A 22869-nucleotide genomic window follows, 5' to 3' on the forward strand; every position below is an offset into this window, starting at 1 on the left:
TAGGTTTTGATTTCTAGTAGCAAAATTATTTAAAATTTCAAAACTACAAGAATTCACAGATTATTTCTTTATAAGAAAACAAGTACGTTCACGGGTGGACTCTGTGGTGGTTTGCTGCTTGGCCCAATAGGTCAAAGGGGGGCACCTCTTCAGGCTGAAGAAGAAATCAACTGAGTCAAGCTGCTCTCTTAGGAACCAAATCATAGGATGCCTATAGTTCTTAACCTTTTTGAAGAGTAAACACAGATTTCTGTGATAATCTTAAGAAGATTATGAAACATTACCTCAGAAAAATGTAGAGACAAAACTCAGGGAAAAATTCTAGGGATTCCTAGGCCTCTGATCTACACCCATTCCTGAAACGCAGGCAGTCTGGAATAATGGAAGCCGGTAACTGACTGAATGGTAAATACCCTCGAAGTCAGAATTTACAATATGTCCAGTAGGGGACAAAGTCCAATAAAACCTCATCAATTTCCTCTCTTTATCCAGATCCTAAAACCTCATCAATTTCCTCTCTTTATCCAGATCCAGGACCGCTATCCAATTTGAGGCAAAGAATCCTAGAGGAAAAAGGGGAAAAACTACGGAGGGATGGCAACATCCAAAGTCAGGAGGAGAGGAAAGTGCAGATTATGTTGGTGGAGTCTTCTTTAAATAACATAATACAGTATAATGAAAAGATCCTGGAATCATACAGGGTTGACTCACCTTATTACTAGTTGTGCGATCACTCTGATTCAGTTTGTTCATCTGTAAGCCACTCCTATAGCACTACTTTGAGAATTAAGTAACATAACATTGAGAACTTAGCAAGACACTTAGCACACTGCAGGTACCTACTTTTGGTATGCAGGGTTACAATATTACAGAAGTAAATAGAGGTCAAAAGGCAAATAGGAACCACTTTCCTGCTTCCAAGGCAATAGTATTTAGCGGAAGAAAGGAACCTACAGTTTGAGTTTTGTTAATAACTTGCCAAGTCTACTAACGTTAAAACTTGCTAACAGTCACAGAATAATCTGCACTCTTAGTCAAATACCCTATTAATTTTCTTAGAGAAATCTGAACTGTTTGGCATTGATGTGGTATTTATAAGATACTTTTTCAGAAATTCAACCAGCTCATAAAATGAAATCTAATATATACTGAATATACTGTTAATTTAGCCACTTGCTTCCTCAATCCTGTCCAATTCCTCTCAGAAAGGCTCTCCAGAATTCTATACAGACTTTTAAAAAATATTAGTTTCCTTTTACTACAAAGTCATATCTGTGTAGCCACTCTGTTTTTCCATTGACTGGAAGTATCATGTGACAGTCACAAAAGGAACTGGGCTCAGAAAGCAAGTAGCACCAATGGGGAAAGACTGAAACATCTGAGTATGTTACTATCTGCTTTAACAAGACTCAAAACAGCCAATTTGACAGACACCTTTATTTTATCCTTTAAAATGTTTTATTGTGAAACATTTCAAACAAGTAATAACAGTAAACTTTTAGAAGAAACTCCATTTATGTATCATCTTTCAACAATTACCAACTCACAGTCAATCTTGTTCCATCTTTTACCTCTCCTCCATTCTAAAGCAAACACCAGGAACATATCATTTCGTCCATAAATATTTCAGCATGTATCTCTAAAAGACAGATTCTTTAAAAAAAAAAAAAAAAAGCGTGCATTTCAGTTCCTGTTTTGTTTTGGAGGGAAGATAACTTTATTTTTAAAATTTTCATTGGAATATAGTTGATTTACAATGTTGTATTAATCTCTGCTGTACAGCAAAGTGAATCAGTTATACATATATTTACATATATCCACTTTTTAAGATTCTTTTCCCATATAGATTATTACAGAGTATTGAGTAGAGTTCCCTGTGCTACATACAGTAGGTCCTTATTAATTATCTATTTTATACATAGTAATGTGTGTATGTCAATCCCAATCTCCCAATTTAGCCCCCTCCCCTTTTGGGGGGAAGATAACTCAAACCACCATTTTGTCCTTTCCTAGAACTCCCAAAGGATTGTCATCCAATCTGAATTCACTTTAGCACTCCTCAATCTCACTCTAATCCCAAAGTACTAAAACAAACAAACAAAAACCTTCCAAAAAAATTAAAGAGGGAACACTTCAAAACTCATTTTACCCTGATATCAAAGCCAGATATTAATACTACAAGAAAAGAAAACTACAGGTCAATAACCCTGATTAACATACATGCAAAAATCCTCAACAAAATATTAGCAAACTCAATTCAACAGTACATTGAAAGGATCATATACCATGATCAAATGGGTTTTATTCCTGGGATGCAAGGATGGTTCAACTACCCAAATCAATCAATGTTATACACATTAAAAACCATATGATCATCTCAATAGATGCAGAAAAAGCATTTTACAAATTCCACCATCCTTTCATGATAAAAACTCTCAATGAATTGGGTACAGATGGAGTGTACCTCAACATAATAAAGGCCATATATGACAACCCACAGCTAACATCATACTCAATGGTGAAAAGTTGAAAGCTTTTAAGATCAGGAACAAGACAAAGATTTCCACTCTTACCACTATTATTCAAAACAGTAGTGGAAGTACTAACCAGAGCAATTAGACAAGAAAAAGGAAAAAAAGAAAAAAAAGAAAAGGCATCCAAATCAGAAATAAAATCATCTCTGTCTGCAGATGCCATGGTATTATAACTAGCAAACCCTAAAAATTCCCCCCAAAATGTTTAGAATAAACAAATTCAAGGAATTCCCTGGTGGCGCAGTGCTTAAGAATCCGCTTGCCACTGCAGGGGACATGGGTTTGATCCCTGGTCCAGGAAGATCCCACATGCCGTGGAGCAACTAAGCCCGTCTGCCACTACTGAGCCCACGCGCCACAACTACAGAAGCCCGCACGCTGCAACCACTGAAGCCCATGAGTCTACAGCCCATACTCCGCAATAAGAGAAGCCACTGCAGTTAGAGGCCAACGCGCTTCAACAAAGAGTAGCCCCTGCTCGCTGCAACTACAGAAAGCCCATGCGCAGCAACGAAGACCCAACACAGCAACAAAACCCCAAAACAACAACAACAAAAAACAAATTCAGCAAAGTGACAGGATATAAAATCAATATATAAAAAAATCACTAACAACAAACTACAGGAATGAGAAATTAAGAAAACAATCCTATTTACAACAACATCAAAAAGCATAAAATAATTAGGAATAAATCCAACCAAGTGAAAGATCTGTGCACTGAAAACTGTAAAACACTGATGAAACAAATCAAAGACACAAACAAATGGAAAGACAGCTCGAGCTCATCAACTGGAAGAATACTGCTAAAATGTCCATACTATCCGAAGTGATCTACAGATTCAAAGCAATCCCTATCAAAATTCCAATGGCATTTTCGCTGAATAGCCAAAGCAATCTTGAGAAGGAAAAACAAATCTGAAGCATCATATTTCCTGATTTCAAACTATATTACAAAAACTCAGTATGGTGTTGTCATAAAAACAGACACATATATCAATGGAACAGGCTGAAGAGCCCAGAAATAAACCCATGCATATACGGTAAACTAATTTTCAACAAAGGTATCAAGAATATACAATGGGGAGAAATTCAGCAAAAGCTATGAATTAGGACTTCTTTGGATATTCTTTAATTTTGAGAAGCATCTTTCTGTTACTAGAGCTGTTAAGAGTATTTTATAGGCCATGACAGCACTGTAAGCAACCTAAGTGTCCATAAACAGATAAATGGATAAAGAAGATGTGGTACATACACACAATGAAGTATTACTCAGCCATAAAAAGAGAATGAAATACTGCCCTTTGCAGAAAAAGGATGGACCTAGAGATTATCATACTAAGTGAAGCCACACAAAGACAAAATTGTATGGTATCACTTATATGTGGAATCTAAAAAATAACACAAAAGAACTCATTTACAAAACAGAAACAGACATAGAAAACAAACTTATGGTTATCAAAGGGGAAAGGGATGGGGTGGGATAAATTTCTGATAAATTATTTCAAAATATAAATCACAGTACTTTTACAGCTGATAATTCTGATGGAGTAATTTTTCTTAAAAAATTTAACTCTTTATATAAATCAGTTTGTTGTAAATCTGAATTGAATTTTAAAATGTAAATTTATACAATAGCATTTTAGTGTTTCCTCTGACATTTTCTGTAAATAATGGAGGTTGTACAAGAAACTAAAAGTGGCTTTTTTATTTGCATATAATTAAAATATAATGTGATTAAAATTTCATTCATATATATAAAAAAGAATACACAATGGGGAAAGGATAATCTCTCTTTACCATAAATGGTGCCAGGAAAACTGAATATCCACATGCAAAAGAATGCAACTGGACGCCTATCTTATATCACACAGAAAAATCAACTCGAAATCTATTAAAAAGACATGAATGTGAGACCTGAAACCAAGCAACTCCTAGAAGAAAACATAGGAGATAAGGTCCTTGACACTGATGTTGCCAATGATTTCTTTTTTTAAATATATTTATTTATTTACTTAGGGCTGCATTGGGTCTTCGTTGCCGCGTGCAGGCTTTCCCTAGTTTTGGCAAGCAGAAGCTACTCTTCATTGCGGTGCACGGGCTTCTTACTGCAGTGGCTTCTCTTGTTGCGGAGCAGGGCTCTATGCGTGTGGGCTTCAGCAGTTGTGGCACGCAGGCTCAGTAGTTGTGGCTTGCGGGCTAAGAGCACAGGCTCAGTAGTTGTGGCGCACGGGCTTAGTTGCTCTGCAGCATGTGGGATCTTCCCGGACCAGGGCTCAAACCCGTGTCCCCTGCACTGGCAGGCGGATTCTTAACCACTGCGCCACCAGGGAACTCCCGCTAATTATTTTCTTAAAAATTAATTTTTATTAGAGTACAGTTGCTGTACAATGTTGTGTTGGTTTCTGGTGTACAACAAAGTGAATCAGTTATACATACACACATAACCACTCTTTTTTTTAGATTTCCTTCCCGTTTACGTCACCAGAGAGCACTGAGTTCCCTGTGCTATACAGTAGATTCTCATTAGTCATCTATTTTATATATAGTAATGTATATATGTCAATCCCAATCTCCCAATTCATACCACCCCTCCCCCCTTGGTAACCATAGTTTGTTTTCTACTTCTGTGACTCTACTAATGCTTTGCAAGTAAGTTCATCTGAATTATTTTTCTAGATTCCACATATAAGCGATATTATATGATATTTGTCTTTCTCTTTCTGACTTGCTTCACTCTGTATGACAATCTCTAGGTCCATCCACGTCACTGCAAATGGTATTATTTTGTTCCTTTTTATGGCTGAGTAACATTCCATTGTATATATGTATCACATCTTCTTTATTGCCAATGATTTTTTTTGATTTAACACCAAACGCCAGGACAACCAAAGCAAAAATAAACAAGTGAGACTACAACAAACTAAAAGTTTCTGCAGAGCAAAAGAAACCATCAACGAAAAGAAAACATAATATGGAATGGGAGAAATTATCTGCAAACCACAGAGCTGATAAAGGGTTAACGTCAAAAACATTTAAGGAACACATACAACTCAATAGCCAAAAAAGGAACAAAAAAAAAAAACCCAATTAAAAAAAGGGCGAAGGACCTGAATAGATATTTTCCCAAAGAAGACATAAAAATGCCCAACGGATCCTTGAAAAGGTCAACACCACCAATCATCAGGGAAATGCAAATCAAAACCACAATAAGACATCACCTCACACCTGTCAGGATGACTATTATCAAAAAGACAAGAGATAACAAATACTGATGAAGATGTGGAAGAAAGGGAACCCTTGTGCACTGTTGGTGGGAATGTAAATCAGTGCAGCCACTATGGGAAACAGTCTGGAGGTCTTCAAGAAATTAAAAGTAGAACTACCATTTGATCTAGCAATCTCATTTCTGGGTATATATCCAAAGGAAACAAAATCACATCTTGAAGAGCTATCTGTACTCCCATGTTCACTACAGCATTATTTACAATAGCTAAGTTATGTAAACAACCTAAGTGTCTGCTGAAGGATGAATGGATTAAGAAAATGTGATATCTACCTATCTATCTAGCTGTTTACCTACCTACAATAGAACATTATTCATAAAAAAGAAGGGAATCCTACCATTTGTGACAACATGGATGAACCTGGGGGGTGTTATGCTAAGAGAAGTCAGACAGAGAAAGACATACGTTGCACGGTATCACCACTTATACAGGAATTGGTAAAAAACAAACAAAGCAAAAACCCATAGAAAAAGACTGTAGAATGGTGGTTGCCAGGAGTCGGAGTGTAAGAGAAATGGGAAGAGGTTAGTAAAAGCGTATAAACTTTCAGTGAAAAGGGTGTCTAAGTTCTGAGGATCTAATGTATAACACATATTGGAAAACTGAAACGTGCTGAGAGATTAGAATTTATAGGTTCCCTCACACACAAAAAGGTAAACATGTGATGGATGAATGTTAATTAACTTAATTGCTGGAATCCTTTCACAACATATGTGTATATCAAACAATCATGCTGTATGCTATAAATATATCACAATTTTGCTTGTCAATTACACCTCAATAAAGCTTAAAAACAAAACAAAACACAAAACAAAAACACCTGACCTGATGAGCAACCTGGACTTACATAGCTTTACCTGAAGGCTCTTAAAAGGCTGATATATCTTAGAATTCCAGAGTTAAAAAATTCCTTTCACTCTGGTCAGTAGAAGCCCTAGAGCCGCTTCTAATGATGTCTGAAAAGGACCTTGGATCCTGAAAATAAGTTATGTTTCCTTAAAGCTCCCTTCTCTGGACTTCCCTGGCGGCACAGTGGTTGAGAATCCACCTGCCAATTCAGGGGACAAGGGTTTGATCCCTGGTCCAGGAAGATCCCACATGATGCAGAGCAACTAAGCCCACGTGCCACAACTACTGAGCCGGCATGCTGCAACTACTGAAGCCCATGCGCCTAGAGCCCGTGCTCCACATCAAGAGAAGCCACCACAACGAGAAGTCACGCACTGCAACAAAGAGTAGCCCTCGCTCACCACAACTAGAGAAAGCCCGCGCACAGCAACGAAGACCCAATGTAGCCAAAACCAAAAAAAAAAAGAAAAAAAAAACCACACCCAAAACTCCCTTCTCTATTAAGATATTTAATGTAATTATATTTATATAGCAAGCACTGGTACCTTTGTAAAGTCAGAAGTCTCAAATTTTAGCTAGACACCAATTATTCCTCTGTTAACAGTTGGTTCTTTTCATATAACCAAGTGAAGTTGTGAAAATCAGATGCTATATTTACAGCATGTAAGCATTACTTATCCTAAGATGCAGACAGAGTTTAGAGAATTGATCAAATATTCATAACAATAACGAATTCCAAAATAAAAGCTAACATCTGGAGAATGCTTATTTTCTAAAAGCCACTGTGTCCTCAATCACTTTGTATGCATCAGCTCATGTAACGCCCACAACTTCATGAGAAAGGCACTATCCCTATGTAGCCAAAGACTTACACTCACTAAGCTGAGAAACTTGTCCAAGGCCAGAGCAAGGAAACCCCCAAACTAGAACCTGACCCAAGGTCTATCCAATTTCAGAACCCTCACACCTTTAACCACTATCACTTCACCATTTGGCATATCTTGATTTAATATTTTTTAGCATACAAAATAAATATATTAGAATGTGACATAAGATTGCTGAAATGATGCTGTAACTTTTTTCTTTTTAGGTATTATAATTAGAAAGGATAAGACAGATTTAATATTTAACAGGTTTAAGATTTTCAACAATTTGATTTTTAATTTAAAACTTATAAAATCAAATAATTTGACTTTTAAATGACAAAGCTAAAAATTAGATGACATCCTTTCTAAGATAATATCTAAATTTCAGGTCTAAGGGTGAATCATCGAAAAAATGTTAATTGATGACCTTTGTACTACAAGTACTTCCAGTGTCCCATGTGGTAGTCAAGGTCAAGTATCTGAAATCATCAGGGACAAATGGAAAATGATCTAACAACTCAAGAGAGAGAATTTTTACTGGAGAAAGGAAGCTTCTTATCTTGAACTGTTTATATTAAGTCAAGAAATTCGGGACCCTAGAAGAACAGAAAAGTCTATGTCCTTTTCCATGGCCTAAAAGTTATCAGTTACCGAAAAATCTAGAAGCAGATAAGTTTTAGTAAATAAACTAACTTATATGCTTTTGTGTTACAACAGAAGCACCACGACAAAATATCACTTTAAATAGTATTCATATGAACCTGTATTCGTAAGTCTTACATACAGGGACAGGAAGATAACAGAATGGAAAAACCACTGTAATTTGACTGTATATCCTTGGAGGAATATATGCTCAGGGCAAAGACAAAGAAACAAAACAAACTCACTTTCCAGTAATCATATTGTTCTGCCATTCTAAAACTGTTGTGTGTGTATCGTGGGACAAAGCAAAGTAATTACATTGGTTATTAGTGGAAACTGGGATTTGAGGCATGGGGAAAAGATTAGGCTTATGAAAATATCATGAAGCACTAAATTCAAAATAGAAGTTATCAAACACCAACAACTGATATTTTAAAACAAAAAAAGGAAAGAGAAAAAGAGGAAAGGAGAGAAACCATTTTTTAGTTCTGTTCACTGAAAAGGTCTAGAAACAAGGTCCAACCCAAGAGCACTAAACACTCCTAACACCCAGACCATGGTCTCTAAGTACCATTTCCGACTAAGAGAAATCAGAGTTTTGCAGAAATGAGTAATTCCAGGTTTGGGGCGGGAAATACACAAAATGATCCTAGAACATCTTGTCATACTAGAAAGCAAGGAATCAATCAAAACAAGCCAGGAAACGACTGAGAATAAATAAAAACGACTTAGAAGCCAACAGCCAAATGTGGGACCATTTGAATGTCAAAACTAGTAACTCCAAGGGACTGAAACATATCAAACAGGTTTAAAACCTTAAGTACACAATAATAACAACACTTTATTGCTCACCTCTAGACGTTGCTAAGTTACCAACCCATTATTTTGAAAATTAGTAAGAGGGGGGAAAAAGAAACCAAGTACTGATCTTGCTTTTTGTATTCAAACTGTATCTTAGGGTACCATATAATTAATGAGGGGGAGTATTACAGAAATTAAATGAAGTAGTGATATCACCATTCCACAACCATAAAGGAAATAAGGATCTAAGCCTGTTCTTCTCAAACTGTGGTCTGAGAACTCCTGAAGGTCTTGAGATTCTTTCGGGGAATAAGTGAAGGCTTTCCCTTTTTAACTACGCATCTGTGTTAGGCCAGATTTTCTTCAGTCTTTAACCAAAACAACTTATCACAACAAATTAAACGCAGAAGTAACTATGAGAAAGCAGCTACCTTCTATCACTAAAGAGACTTACAAAAATGTTAAACAATACCATTAAAAAAACTGGAAAGTTATTTTTCATAACAGTCATGTTACTTATGTCAGCAGGATTTGTTATTGCTATTCTAAAATTGGTTAATAAATATTTAAAAATATTATCAGTTTTAATTTCTAATATGGTAAATCTCAATAGAAACTACAAAAACAGAAACCCTCTGGGGCCTTCAACAGCTGCCTAACATCACAAAGACAAGCAGACATTATGTAAGTCTTAAGGGAAGTATCCACTACTTTTATAAAGTATACTTGAAATGGATCTAATCACTAATTTACATAAAATATGGGGGGGTCATCTAATAGGAGAATATGTTAAATGACACCATAGAGACACATTTTCCAAAATCCAAGAGTAAGAACTCAACACAATGATAAATTTCATTAGTCAGTGTATTACATGAGAAAAAGAGAAGAGAGAAGCTATAAATTAGAAAGACACAAACTAATCCACCAAGTGCAACGAACGTATGGACCTTATCTTGACCAAATGGAATGGTTTCAGTAAAATCCAAAGGGAGTCCATTTTTCTACATTCCCTCTATTTTGTTGTGTTTGGAATTTTTCATCATAAAAAATTAAATCTGTACCTATCCCCTCCCTCACCACAAACTGAAAGGAAAAGAAAAAGGCATTCTAAACTGTCCACGTGGAAATGGGGGTTCAGAGAGGCCAACAGAAAAATCCTAGCCGAGAGGACAATCAGAAGAGCTCTATAAAAGAAAACTGCATTGCTGTGGAGTGATGAAAAGTTCCACAACCCTCTATAATTAGGGTGAGCATGTAATTTACGGCCCAAATTGGGACATTTTTGAGAGTGAAAGGGGTGCTATCACTAACTACCTGCTAAACACAAAACAGGACTCTCCCAGGTAAACCAAGACGTATGGTCACTCTATCCACAAAAGATTAAAAATCATTTTCACAGAAGATATTCAACTCAATCCTTTGGGTAACCATTTTCCATAGAAACATATTCCTAATGTAATAGAGTTCAGAAAAGCTAAGGTATTCTTCACACACAAAAAACTACTTTTCATCTTTCTTGCCTGGCACAGTTATATCATAAAGTGGGATATGCCTACTTCTCTTCTCGTTGCTCAGTGTATTCTGCAAACCTCCAGCCATTTCTTTTCATACCAACTGTGCATGATAAACTATGAGAGGAAAGTTACACTTACCCAGAGCCTTGCTTTTCTAAAAATACACGTCTTCCCATGGGCCTCCACACATGACTTAGTCAGACTCCTACTCAATTTATGAACAGACACCTTATTCCTAGCAATACTTCAAATCTTAACAGCCTAGGGGTAAAGCAAGAGTAAGCAAAAACATTTTGATCAGGTCAGCCAGCCCAAGCTCCAAAGGGCCTTGGGGTTGGCATTATTATTACCTACTTGTTCTAAAGTGGTATGGCTACAGTAACTGCAGAGCTCCATACATGTTAATATAATTTTCAAATTTTTTAATTTTTAGCAAATATCTGGTTTTAGTATTGCTTATATAACATGTCACCAAGAGATGAGTACCTGTTAAACTGTGAATATTTTATGCCATTTCATAGGTTTTAAAGTACTGGGTAAACCTTTTCAATAAAAGTAGCCTAAATATGAAAGTATGCAACAATTTGGTACAATTTAGCCTCATACTAAAATGTGGATTGATACCCTGTCAACCTACCTTTATTCTTTTCTATTACTAAGCTATGACATTAAAGTTCTAATTGCCATAAATAAAACTAAATTTCTCTAGTAAGAATGCAAATAATTTAAAACGGACTTCAAAAATTTGGACTTGCTTCTACAATTTCCTCAAGCCTGTTCTTTGTTATTTTTGTTTTCTTAAAGTCATTTCACCATATATTTTCCAGGCTGTGGGCATAAAGACACTTAACTTGCATGGTTGTAGCAGTCTGCACCACAGAAATCAAGAATATAAAAATTTATGTATTCACACAACAATCTAATGCTACATGTGGCATGCAATCAATCACAGTCCCTCAAAAGTCTTTCTCCTTGTTTTACTTTAAGAGATTAAACTCTTTTGTCTTTAGAACTAAAATACAGTTTTTTTAAAAAAGTGTCCTCTACACTCTATCCCAAATGCTAACATATTAAACATTTATTTTTCAAATAACTATCTGACTGTGGCTCTTCCATTCCTGTCTGGTTTCTCTTTTAAAATAAGTCAACTCTCAACAGCCTACGTTAATAAAGGAAAATGTAACATAAAGGCAGAGTAATTGCCAACAGGTCCTTCCAGGTCATTCCTCATAAATAAAACCTTCCTTGGATGCCAAGAATGCCCAAACAGTTGATTATTAACTGCAGATCATCCTCCTTCGCAGAGCTGTGAGAGAGTACAAACTGTATGTGTTGTGGCATGCACAGAGGTTGGTGGAAGGAAATAGATTTTTCAACACAGGCCAAAGATCATAACAGGACAGGAATAAAAAACCATGGAGACAGGGGGACAAAAAAAGAAAAGAAACAACCTTAAACAAAATGACAAACAATGGGTGCAAATGTAAAACAATGACATCCATCTGGATATACATTAAAATTAACAAGTCAACATTACTAAATATGCTAACACTATACTGGAACATCCTAACCAGATCATAACTTCTAAGAATTATGAAATTATCCTCTTACTATATCCAGCAGTGCACATGCCTTATTAGATTACTGGATTTTATCTGAGTCTTCACATTTCATGAGTGGGGAGGAGGAAATTTCAGCATCAGAAAATAATAAAAATAAAATTTCTTGTTTGGGGAGGTGGTGTGGGAAAAACAAGGCTTGAAAAATATAAATTATGCAGCTTGAAGAAAGAAGTCTGAAAAATCTATATTCAAACAATTTCACCTCCACTAAGGTAAAGGGGTAAATATTCATCAAGGTTTAATTTTTAACCTTACTTTTGTCATAAATCTGAGTTACACTAATTAGTAATTCCCAATTCAAATTGCAAATATTATCTACAGAAGAGATTCTCTCTTTTTTCAAGCTAATAATACGGTGGCATCTGGTGGTAATAATGATTGTGTGACCAACCAATGAAAAATAAGTATGCTTAAAAACAGTTTTTTTTCCTGTAAGGCTAAGAACTGAAATGGCTTATCAAGAAAGAGAATGCAAGGTACTGAAGTTATAAAACCTCTTTCACTACTGATTTTTAAGAATAGGACAAATCAGCTTTGTCTTTAAGTATATATAAACAATCGAATCATAATAAAAATCCTAATAGCCCATCCAATTTTCCCCCTTTGTCCTATTTTCCTTTTTGCTGGGGAGAGGCACTGCAGGATGATAATAGCAGGAAATAAGGTGGAGCAGCTGCACAGGCAAGATGAGGTAGGTAGTGTTGCGTTTCACCTTCATTCTAGCCTACTGCTGACTACGTCTTACTGAAAATGAGATTAGCTGTCTGGGGAGCCAAAGCAGTTATCAAAACCTTTGGGATCAAAATGTGCGCCCTCCTCACTCTTGCCAGGAACTTTTTAGGGTAATAGGAGTACTAGGAACCACGATGAAGAGATTTCTAATTATTTGGGAAGTGGTGTGTGTGCGCCCGAGTGTGTGTACATGCACAAGCACATGCGTAAAGGATGTTTACCCTAGTGCTAGCAATGTGGGTCTTAGGACTCGTAAAGAAAACTGTCTGGAATGGAGGCCAGGGTTTGAACTAGATGGCTTCTATTTTACTCCCACAAATCTATGGAAATAATCTGTGTGAATGAATTTTAAAGAGAAGAAATGACTGCCCTTAATTTCCATAATAATATAAAATACAGCCCACTAAATTTCATGTTAATGAAAAAAACTTCTAACTAATGGCAGAGATGATTAGTCACTCAAATTTCCCTTTTCAGGTCAAAATATATCTTTACTGCCAAGACCACTGCACATAAAAATATGATGTTAAGTATGTAACACATATTTCTTTTACTGAGGGAAAAGACACAAAACTTGGTCGTTTGTTTACTATTATAATGTGCATTAAAGGCAGTTTTTTAGCTATTCTATTAAGTTAAAACATCTCTTCTTTGCTAACAGCCACAAGCTCTGAACCCATAAGTAAAAATTAGCACTCCAGTTTCCTTTATCATCTCCTCCAGTCTGGATAGAAGGGAAAACTTTAAAGCTAGTTTAATAACATTGCAATACAGGTGGTATCTCAATTCAAGCAACAGATGTACTCTTGGAAAGCTGAGTTCAAACCAATCATGTCTAAAAATCAAATTCTCCTAAAATATATTAAGCATTTAAAAGAACCACAGCATATACCTTTTATAAAGCAGGAATCCTTTTGCAATCAAAATAACTGCTATCTAATTTGTGAATGCAATTCTTTAATATTTTGGGTTTTTAAAAAGAAGTGGCACACATGTATTGTTCAACATTTATTTTAAAACTAACTACAGGGCTTCTCTGGTGGCTCAGTGGTTAAGCATCCACCTGCCAATGCAAGGGACATGAGTTCGAGCCCTGGTCTGGGAAGATCACAAGCCGCAGAGCAACTAAGCCTGTGCGCCACAACTAGTGAGCCTGCCAGCCACAACTACTGAGCCCGTGTGCCACAACTACTGAAACCCGTGCACCTAGAGCCTGTGCTCTGCAACGAGAAGCCCACGCACTGCAACGAAGAGTTGCCCCCGCTCGCCACAACTAGACAAAGCCTGCGCGCAGCAACGAAGACCCAAAGCAGCCAAAAATAAATGAATAAATAAATAAATTTAAATAAATAAATAAAAGTAACTATAAATACTGTTCAGGACATTGATCCTTTTAATATTTTAATGAAAACCTCCAAAAACTTTCAAATATTTCATTATGATTTTGCTTAAAGGGATAGATAATGACAGATCTCTTCCAACTCTGATTCATATTAATTATAATAAACTAGATGCAACCATCCCACTTGCAACTGGGAATTGAGCACGTATGTATCAAACAAGGTTGTGCCTAACTTAAAAGGGGGGCTGGGTAAACTCCAGAGAATATCATGTTCTCCAGGAAGTAGGGATGAGACAAACAGTAAGTAACCTTTCTTTAGTTAGCATTTTACACGATGGCAACCCAACACTTGAATGCTGAAGGATGCTCTCCATGATACTGATATAAAATTGGAGCTAACAATATGCAACTATTTCACAAAGGGAAGCAAACTATTCTACTTACTCTGTTCTAATCCCAACCCAAATAAGGACAATGTATGTGTTGAAATATAAAAGTTTTATTCAGATAGAATATTCTTTTCCATTTTTTTAACGAGAATTCAGCTCTCAGATGCTCCAGAATTGGTCTACTGGGGGGGAGGGGTGATTTGTATTTAGGAGGGTGGAGAACATGGGATTTATTCTTTTAATCTATACAAAGCTTTTATTTTCCTTGGAGGAGGGGATGGGTTCCTACCAGATATTCAGGGACATACTAAATTTGGGGTTAACATTATATGGTTGGCACAAATTCAATGCTCGAGTAGGAACTATAAATGATTTCTTTAATTGTATGCCAAACTGAATAATCTCCCAGGGAAAAGAACCTCCTCCTCCTGCCTTTCCTACCTCCTGCCCCTCCCCCATCAACACTGCCTCCCTGCTGTGCAAAGAGCCCTTTGTCCTGCCCCGTACTTATCTAGCTGTTTGGCCATATTGACAGGCCAACTAGAGGCATAATAAGCGAGTCAGTCTGATATAAGCAGCTGGCAATTTCAAACAAATATCTTCCTTTTCTACTCAGACCAAATCCTGCTGCAGAGGTCTCAGGCCCCTCCCATGCTTCCACCTATTTTTCAAACAGCGCAGCAGGGAACTCTGCATTTTCTCTCAATTAGGTAGCACATCAAAAACTTGATTCCCCAGACAGAAACAAATTCTGTATAAAGTCCTACATCCACTGTTTTTTCTGTGATTCATAACATAGGCCAAGGAGTACCCTCAGCTCTAGGTGTATAACATGACTAACATGGCTAAGAAAATGATTCTTACTCCTTCAATTTGCCATCAAAACTCTGATAATTCTCATACTTCAAGGAAAGACAGAAGAGCACAGAAGAGGAATCAGTCAGATGAAATCAACAGTCGTATATATCAAGCAAAACTGGCCAATAATCCTAGTGTTTTAAAAATACTAAGACATTATTCCAATAAGCAGAAAATTCCTTATCCCTGTCTTTGTATCAAAGATACTTAATGTGACCCTTACATCTCTCCCTGAGGTATTCAGCAAACAAAATCCATATGATGGAGAAACTGAGTGAGGCAGGATGGGATTACAAATTCCTTGCTCAGTGAGGGCTCATATGAAGTAGACAGAGATTCTGCTTCATTGTTCCTTTATTATCTCTCATAGTTCCCTTCATAAAGTGTTAAGAGTTTAATATATTCTGTCAAAATAAGAGGATTCTCTAAAGTAATGTTTTCCAACACCCGTCCCCCACCAAGTTACAGGGTATCTTTTTTCATAAGACTGCAACTAATTAAACAAAATATGTACCAAGATATTAAAGAAATGATATTCTATCAACCTTTGGTGAACTTCCCTGACCCTTTCCAAGAGAAATCAATCATTGCATCAAGGGAAAGGTTAAAAATGCCATTTCACTACATATTTTGGAATTTTTGGTAGCAAGGAATGGTATCAATCCCTGTTTATCATAGGTACATTATACCTATTTTCTAAGGAGTGCCTCTGAAAGGATTTTTTTTTTTTACAAATAACTACCAGTTGTATTACTAAATATGTATTATCTTACAATTTTGTGGAGTCAAAGTTTTGTTTGTTTTAAACAAACATCCCTATCAATAAGTTTTAGTTTTCAATAGCCAAAACAATTTTTATAAAAAAAATTCACTGCTAGGCCTTTTAGTTTCAAATTAAACTGACACATCACCAGAGGTGAACCACAAGTTATAAAAAATTTTTATTCATGATCCAATTTCTCACTGATAAGATGTATCCAACAATCATTAACTGTCCTTAACTGTGGCCTAATGTTTCATAAGTTATTTGAATATGAAGAGGATAAAGTAAAAGTGGTTGTCTGCACATCTGCATTGTCTCCCATATTATTTTCCTGTCCAAAGGAAAAAAAATGAAGTAGCCACTCTCCTCCAGAAAGGCCAAAATAAGCCCAGAAAGTATGTAAGTTCCTGGACACAAAACACTATCAAAAGATATTAAAAATTTCAAGCATACTGGTTAAATAAATCCTATGAAAAGGCCCTCTATGCTCTTAAGGAAATGATCTTACATTAAGATCACAAGGGGGTTCCAAACAGGAAATACAAGTTAAAAGCAATTACTTTATAAGGTAACTTTCATGTTACATAATAACTTAAAGACATTTATATCTAAACTATGTTAAACGGCCAGTATGAGTGAAACCATATTTACCTGATATGACATCTTTTATATGTGATAGTAATAAGAATTAGAACCACCTAAAATATTATCCATTAAAGGTTCTGTTTCATTAGTCTGCTTATATCCCTGAGCGACAATGCAAGCAACCTTTGTGAATGACAAAACTCATTTCCATTCTTTTTGGTTTCCGCCACAAATGCCAGAGTCACACCACACATTACAGATGACTGGGTACATCTGCACAAAACTGAACATATCAAAATTCTTAGGGAAAAAAATACATGGGCTGCAAGAGTTGTAGGGATGTAACTGATGGTATATTGTGGTGGTGGTTCTTCTTCAAGTTCTTCCATACTCAGCAAACTGTTTGCTTAATCAGAGATCTCCCTGAAGTGTGGGAGCTGTGGGGGAAGAGAGACCACATAAGGGGCTCAGAGGCTGTCTTCTCAAGTATCCTGTCCACTAGATACTTGATTTCTGAATATTCTTTCTAGTCTGTCCCATATTTCAGATGGATCACGGCCAAACATATACATCCTTGTGATCTCAGATTACTATATTCAACATTATTTTAATGAATCAATATCATAGGTCAAATTCTAAAGAAAAAAAATCTAATCTGGAGAAGTCTATTACAAATACAGAAAAAAAGAAAATACTTCTAATAGTTATATATATAGAAATAATTCCTAAAAGGACAGTTCTTTTTAAAGTTTAAGATTCCGAATTTAGTAAAATGTTTAGCAAAACACCTGTTCAATAAGGTAAATATGGTCTAACCAGAAGTAAGGAGACATACAAATAAAGTATTAAAATTGATTTAATGATTAAAGAGATGGAGGAAAACCTGTCAGTTGCAGAAAAATGAACCGATATTTTCCCCATTCTCGTTCTCAGGGAGATCCTTAAATTCTTATTACTTTGGTTGTAAATGTATTGAAAAATTAAAACTCAAATGGAACTTCCAGTCCTATCCAAGCAAAAACCCCAGGCAAAACCCAAAATGTGCAAAAAAACCAAAAACCGAACAAAAAAGAAAAGTCTTTAACTATGATCCAGTTTCCAGATGGTGATATCCATAAATGGGTAGAAGGTTACGAATTGCTAGTTCTCATGTCCCCACCAATAAAATGCAAACCAGCTCAGCAGTGAAAATTCCCAGGAAAGCAAGGTTTCTTCTTAGTCCTAAAGCAGCCATCGCCTAAGTGCAGCTCCCTGCAGCCAACAGCATTAATGGACGCTGCACTGCTGTCCTTCCCTGGAGACAGCAGCCAGCACTACTCAAGCTTCTCACGTAGCAACCAGAGCTCCAGAGCCAGCAGCTGCTGCTGCCTTGTATACTCACCCCGGTGATCCAACCGAAAGGAACAACCTTCTCCTTACCCCACCCCCACTCCTTACACACTCTTTTTTTGGGGGAGGGTGGAGTGGGGTGGGGGGAGGACCAGTGTTCCATGCCAGGAGGGCTGGAATTATGCCTTTAGAAAGAAACAATCCTAAAGTCACCCTTTTAGTTTGAACTAAGTCCTTTTATTAGAAAAATCAACATTTACCAAATTCCAAATATATATTTAATAAGCCAGCAATTTAGGAGTGCAGATTAAGCTTTAGTCTTTAAAAGGCCAATTTGCCACTCTCTTTACAGTCAAATTTAAATCTGCAGTTAAAGACAGCGGCTTGTGTTATGTCCTACCAAAGGACATAATTCATTTTTCTATATATAATGACATGCTGAGTAAACCTTAAAGATTCTAATCCCATAATGGGCCAGAATTTTTGGCTACAGAAGAAAACTAATGATCCTCCTGAGAAAACTGGTAGAAACCAATAAAAAAATTACCTCTGTCCTCCAAGAGGCCCAGAAACCTCTGATAATGTGAATATTCTCTGCTTTAATACTACCTCAGATTCCATACACCTAAAATTACCATTTATAATTTTTCTCTCAAAGTGACGTAAAAACATTAATGATATAAAACTAATCACCAAGAAATTTTCCCAAATAGGGGGTACACATTCTCCTGAAAAGCTCAAACACTCAACTCAGCTGAATCCTCCCTAATCAAAGTATAGCTATGTAACTGCCCAACAAAAAAATGTTAATATGACCTTGGTTACATATCTGTTATTTAAATGCAACTCGTTTAATCAAGTGCTAAGGGAAATTAGCAGAGGACCTAGGGATTTTTCCAGTACCACAAGAACGGGGAAAACTGGAAAAATGAACTAACTACAGACAAAGCCCAACGGAACCCAGAGGTCTGGGCAAGAAATGAGTTAGTGGTGAACACACTGCACGAGTAACATGAGAAAGCAGAAAATGCAGGTCATACACGCAACCCCTGACCCAGACCAGCAGAGCTGGCTCCAACACCAGTATACACGGGAAAGACCAGTTATTCCTAAGAAGTGAGACAAGCAAAAGAACTCTGTAGAATAAATTAGCAGAGAAGGGGCTTTCCCGACAGTTAAACTTTCCCTCTCACGCGATTCACCTACTTAAAACCAGGGCTCTTCCTCACCACCATTCACTTCGCATCCCTGGCTTCCGCACAGACGGAAAGGGAATTCATAAAGGCTACATTTTTCTGCCTTTAAAGACGTTCGCAAATGATCGCTCTCCACGCCCAAGGCAGGCAAAACGACACAATCTGGCTCCACTCCAAGCGAGAACCCTACAAATTCAGTAGGGCCATCTCAGAGATACTGGGGCAAACGCCACCGAGAGCTCAAGGATGCGAGCTGGGGGTGGCGAAGGTAACGTCTTTAGTGTGGGGAACGAAGCAATCACCTGCGATGGGGACCCTGGCCGAAAGGGAAGGCGTCCAGAAACATTCTGGGGGGGGAGGGGGAGATGGAGATCGAGGCCCCCAGAGGGATCAAAGTTGTCACAAGGCCGCGCGAACGGGGGTGGGGGTGAGGTGTGGGGAGGGGGAAGAAGTGTGCCTGTGTATTTTGAGGGGAGACCAGCGAGAGGCCTACCCTCAAGTAAAAGGTAAACGTGGAGTAGGCAGTTCCCAGGAAAAGGGATGAAGAGGCGTGGGGGGAGGGGAAACGTCCTGACCCAGGAAAGACGTGAAAAGGGTATCGGGGTCGACGAGATTACCGACGGGGCCTCTCTGCCTGGGCAAGAGGGGTGCAACGATGTGTGGGGGGCGGCGAGCGGGATGAGAAGGGGCAGCATCCTCCTTGCTGAGGGCCTGGGGAGGGCCAGGCCCACGTCCCGAGAGCGAGCGCGGGGAGACGGAGGAGGTGACCCTTCCCTCCCCCGGGGCCCGGTCGTGAGGGTAGGTCTCGCTTTTCTGTCGGACCCTTACCTTGTCCCAGGCCTGGGCCCGGGCTGCGGCGCACGGCACTCCCGGGAGGCAGCAGGACTCGAGTTAGGCCCAACGCGGCGCCACGGCGTTTCCTGGCCGGGAATGGCCCGTGCCCGTGAGGTGGGGGTGGGGGGCAGAAAGGCGGAGCGAGCCGAAGCCGGGGAGGGGGAAGGGCCAGGAAAGGAAGGGGGGCCGGCACTACAGTGTTGGCGAACTGGCGGGACTGGGGCTGCGTGAATCTCTGAGCGCAGGCGGGCGGCGGCCGCCCCTCCCCCGGCGGCGGCGGCGGCGGCGGCGGCGGCGGCGGCAGCGGCAGCAGCTCACTCAGCCCGCTGCCCGAGCGGAAACGCCACTGACCGCACGGGGATTCCCAGCGCCGGCGCCAGGGGCACCCGGGACACGCCCCCTCCCGCACCGCCATTGGCCCCTCCGCCCACCGCCCCGCACTCATTGGCCAACTCGCCGCCAATCAGCGGAAGCCGCCGGGGCCGCCTAGAGAAGAGGCTGTGCTCTGGAGCTCCCGCTCCTCAGAGAGCCTCGGCTAGGTAGGGGAGCGGAACTCTGGTGGGGAGGGGGGGGCCTGGCGGTTTGGCGGGGGGGAGGGTGGGTGGCTGAGGCCGTCTGGCCGGTAGCTGGGGGTTATCTTCCCCCGCGGGAAGTCGGGAGCATAGCGTTTGTTACGCTGCAAGGGAAAGAGGTGGTTAGAGGCAGGCGGGAGTGTGGCCTGCCCTGTGGCAACCGGAGGGGGAGGGAGAAGGGAGCGGAAAAGGCTCGAATCCGGACGGAGCCATTGCTCCCTCAGAGGGAGGGGCGCTTCCGGCTATTCTGCTGTCACTGATTGGTTGCCGCTCCTCCCGCCGTGTGTGAAAACACAAATGGCGTGTTTTGGTTGGAACAAAGCGCCTGTCAGTTACAGCCTCGGGAGTGCGCAGCCGCCTAGAGACTCTCGCATTGCCCCCTGGGGCGGGTAGGTAGGTGGGGTGGGGAGCGAGCTGGACTGGCGGGCGCGGTCGGCCTCCCGCGGGGGGGAGGAGAGGGTCAGTGAAAGTGGCTCCGTGCGGACGTCCTGCCACCCTCCCCTTCCTTCGGGGGAGTCGGTTTACCCGCCGCCTGCTTGGCTTCGGCATCTGATTGGCTGCTGAAGCCCCGGCAACGGCCCCTTGTTATTGGCTCGGGTCCCAAATGAGCGAAACCACTGCGCGGGTCGGCGGGGAGGCGGTCGTTGGTACGGCCCTCCCCGAGGCCCAGCGCCGCAGTGTCTGGCCCCGCGCCCCTGCGCAACGTGGCAGGAAGCGCGCGCTGGAGGCGGGGGCGGGCTGCAGGGCCGAGGCTTCTGGGTGGCGGCGACTGCGGCTCCGCCCTGGGCGTCCGCCGCCTGAAGGACGAGACTAGCCCGACGTGCTCCTGGACCCGTGGGGGTGGAGGAAGGAGCGGGGGTCCGTCCTGGTGGTTTGTGGGTGGGAGGCGCATGGTCTCCAAAAATCGGCGCGAGCTGCAATCCAGAAGGAGCTGCAGAGGAGGGGGCGGAGAGAAGGCCGCACCCTGCTCGGCAGGGGGAGGGGAGTGCCGCAATACCTTTATGGGAGTTCTTGGCTGCCTCCTGTCTCCTAAGGACCGCCCTGGGCCTAGAAAAAGCCCTCCCTCCCCCGCGATCTCGTCATCGCCTCCATGTCGAGTCGCTCCTTCTGGATTGTGGGCGGGATTCTTTTGCTCACGCTTAACCTGATTCCTGGGCGTTGTCCTGCAGGAAACTGAGCAGGTGTAAGATTATGAGGACGAGCCCAGTTTCTCTACCCACAGACTTGAGTTTGTGTCACAAAGTAATTATAATAGGGGTGGAGGGGGGAAATGGAGTCCAGGCAACACCTGGGGCTGATTTTATGCAGCGAGACTGCGTGTTATTAGTTCTTAAGATCTTTTTTCGCATTTTTCCTGGAGATTAAGGGAGGTAGATGAAAGGCATGATCTCCTGAGTTTTAAACTTTACCCATTTGAAGCCCTTGCTGCACCACCAAAATAGAGCATCTTAGATTTAAATCTTAATCTTAAAATTTTAGTCCCCCACCCTTGCATCCCCAGGGTCAGGCATTTTAGCAACTCTCACTCATGCTTTCAGCCCATTTTCTATTTGTTTTACTTGCTCATTTAGTCCCAGACATACCACTGGCTTTCTTGTCTCCTGTTTTGGTAGCCCGGTAAGTCATGAAACCACACAGGCTACCCAACTTGAGCATAGGCCTCACTCTTGCCCAGCAATGCGTTTATTTCTCCTTTACGGATATTCTTGAATCTTCACCTTAATTTTCATTTTGTCCTTTTCCCTCATCTGGGATTCTATTCCTGACCCTCTTCTCAGTCCACATGATTTTGGCTACTGCTTTCCTGAGAATTGGGTGTGAGGTTCAGCAACATCTCTCTTTTATGTCCTTTGAATACCTTTCAGTCCATCTCCAGTGCTGTTCTCATCAGTAACTGAGCTCAGTTGCCATAATGTTAGTAGTCTCTGAACTAGTGTCTCCATCTCCGGTATCTGCTGTTACAACTTTTGTGTGTCCAGGACAGTTGTCCTAACATAAAGATAGAGCATGAAAATAACTGATCCAACTCCATTATTGGCTCCCTAACTACTGACAGGATGAATTCCATTGTTGCAAATGTGATATACAAGGTCCCTCAATGGACTGATCTCACCTTAACAGCTTTTTCCTTTGCCACAGTTTTCTGCATATACA

General features: G+C 40.1%; 1 protein-coding gene across 14 annotated transcripts in view; it reads right to left on the minus strand.

Moving 5' to 3' along the window:
* SETD5 (SET domain containing 5) overlaps positions 1-20396 on the minus strand; it is a 107619-nt gene extending 87223 nt beyond the window's left edge. For 4 of the 14 annotated variants that reach the window (XM_060161288.1, XM_060161286.1, XM_060161283.1 and 1 more), the window contains exon 1: positions 20138-20387. The gene's annotated coding sequence lies outside the window, so the exon portion shown is untranslated. Of the gene's footprint in view, positions 1-20137 lie in introns of all 14 variants that reach the window. The other 10 variants (XM_060161287.1, XM_060161282.1, XM_060161276.1 and 7 more) reach the window with 4 other exon arrangements.
* Between the last annotated feature and the right edge of the window lie 2473 nt (positions 20397-22869).

This window comes from Lagenorhynchus albirostris, chromosome 10, assembly GCF_949774975.1.
Source record: "Lagenorhynchus albirostris chromosome 10, mLagAlb1.1, whole genome shotgun sequence".
Lineage (NCBI taxonomy): Eukaryota > Metazoa > Chordata > Mammalia > Artiodactyla > Delphinidae > Lagenorhynchus > Lagenorhynchus albirostris.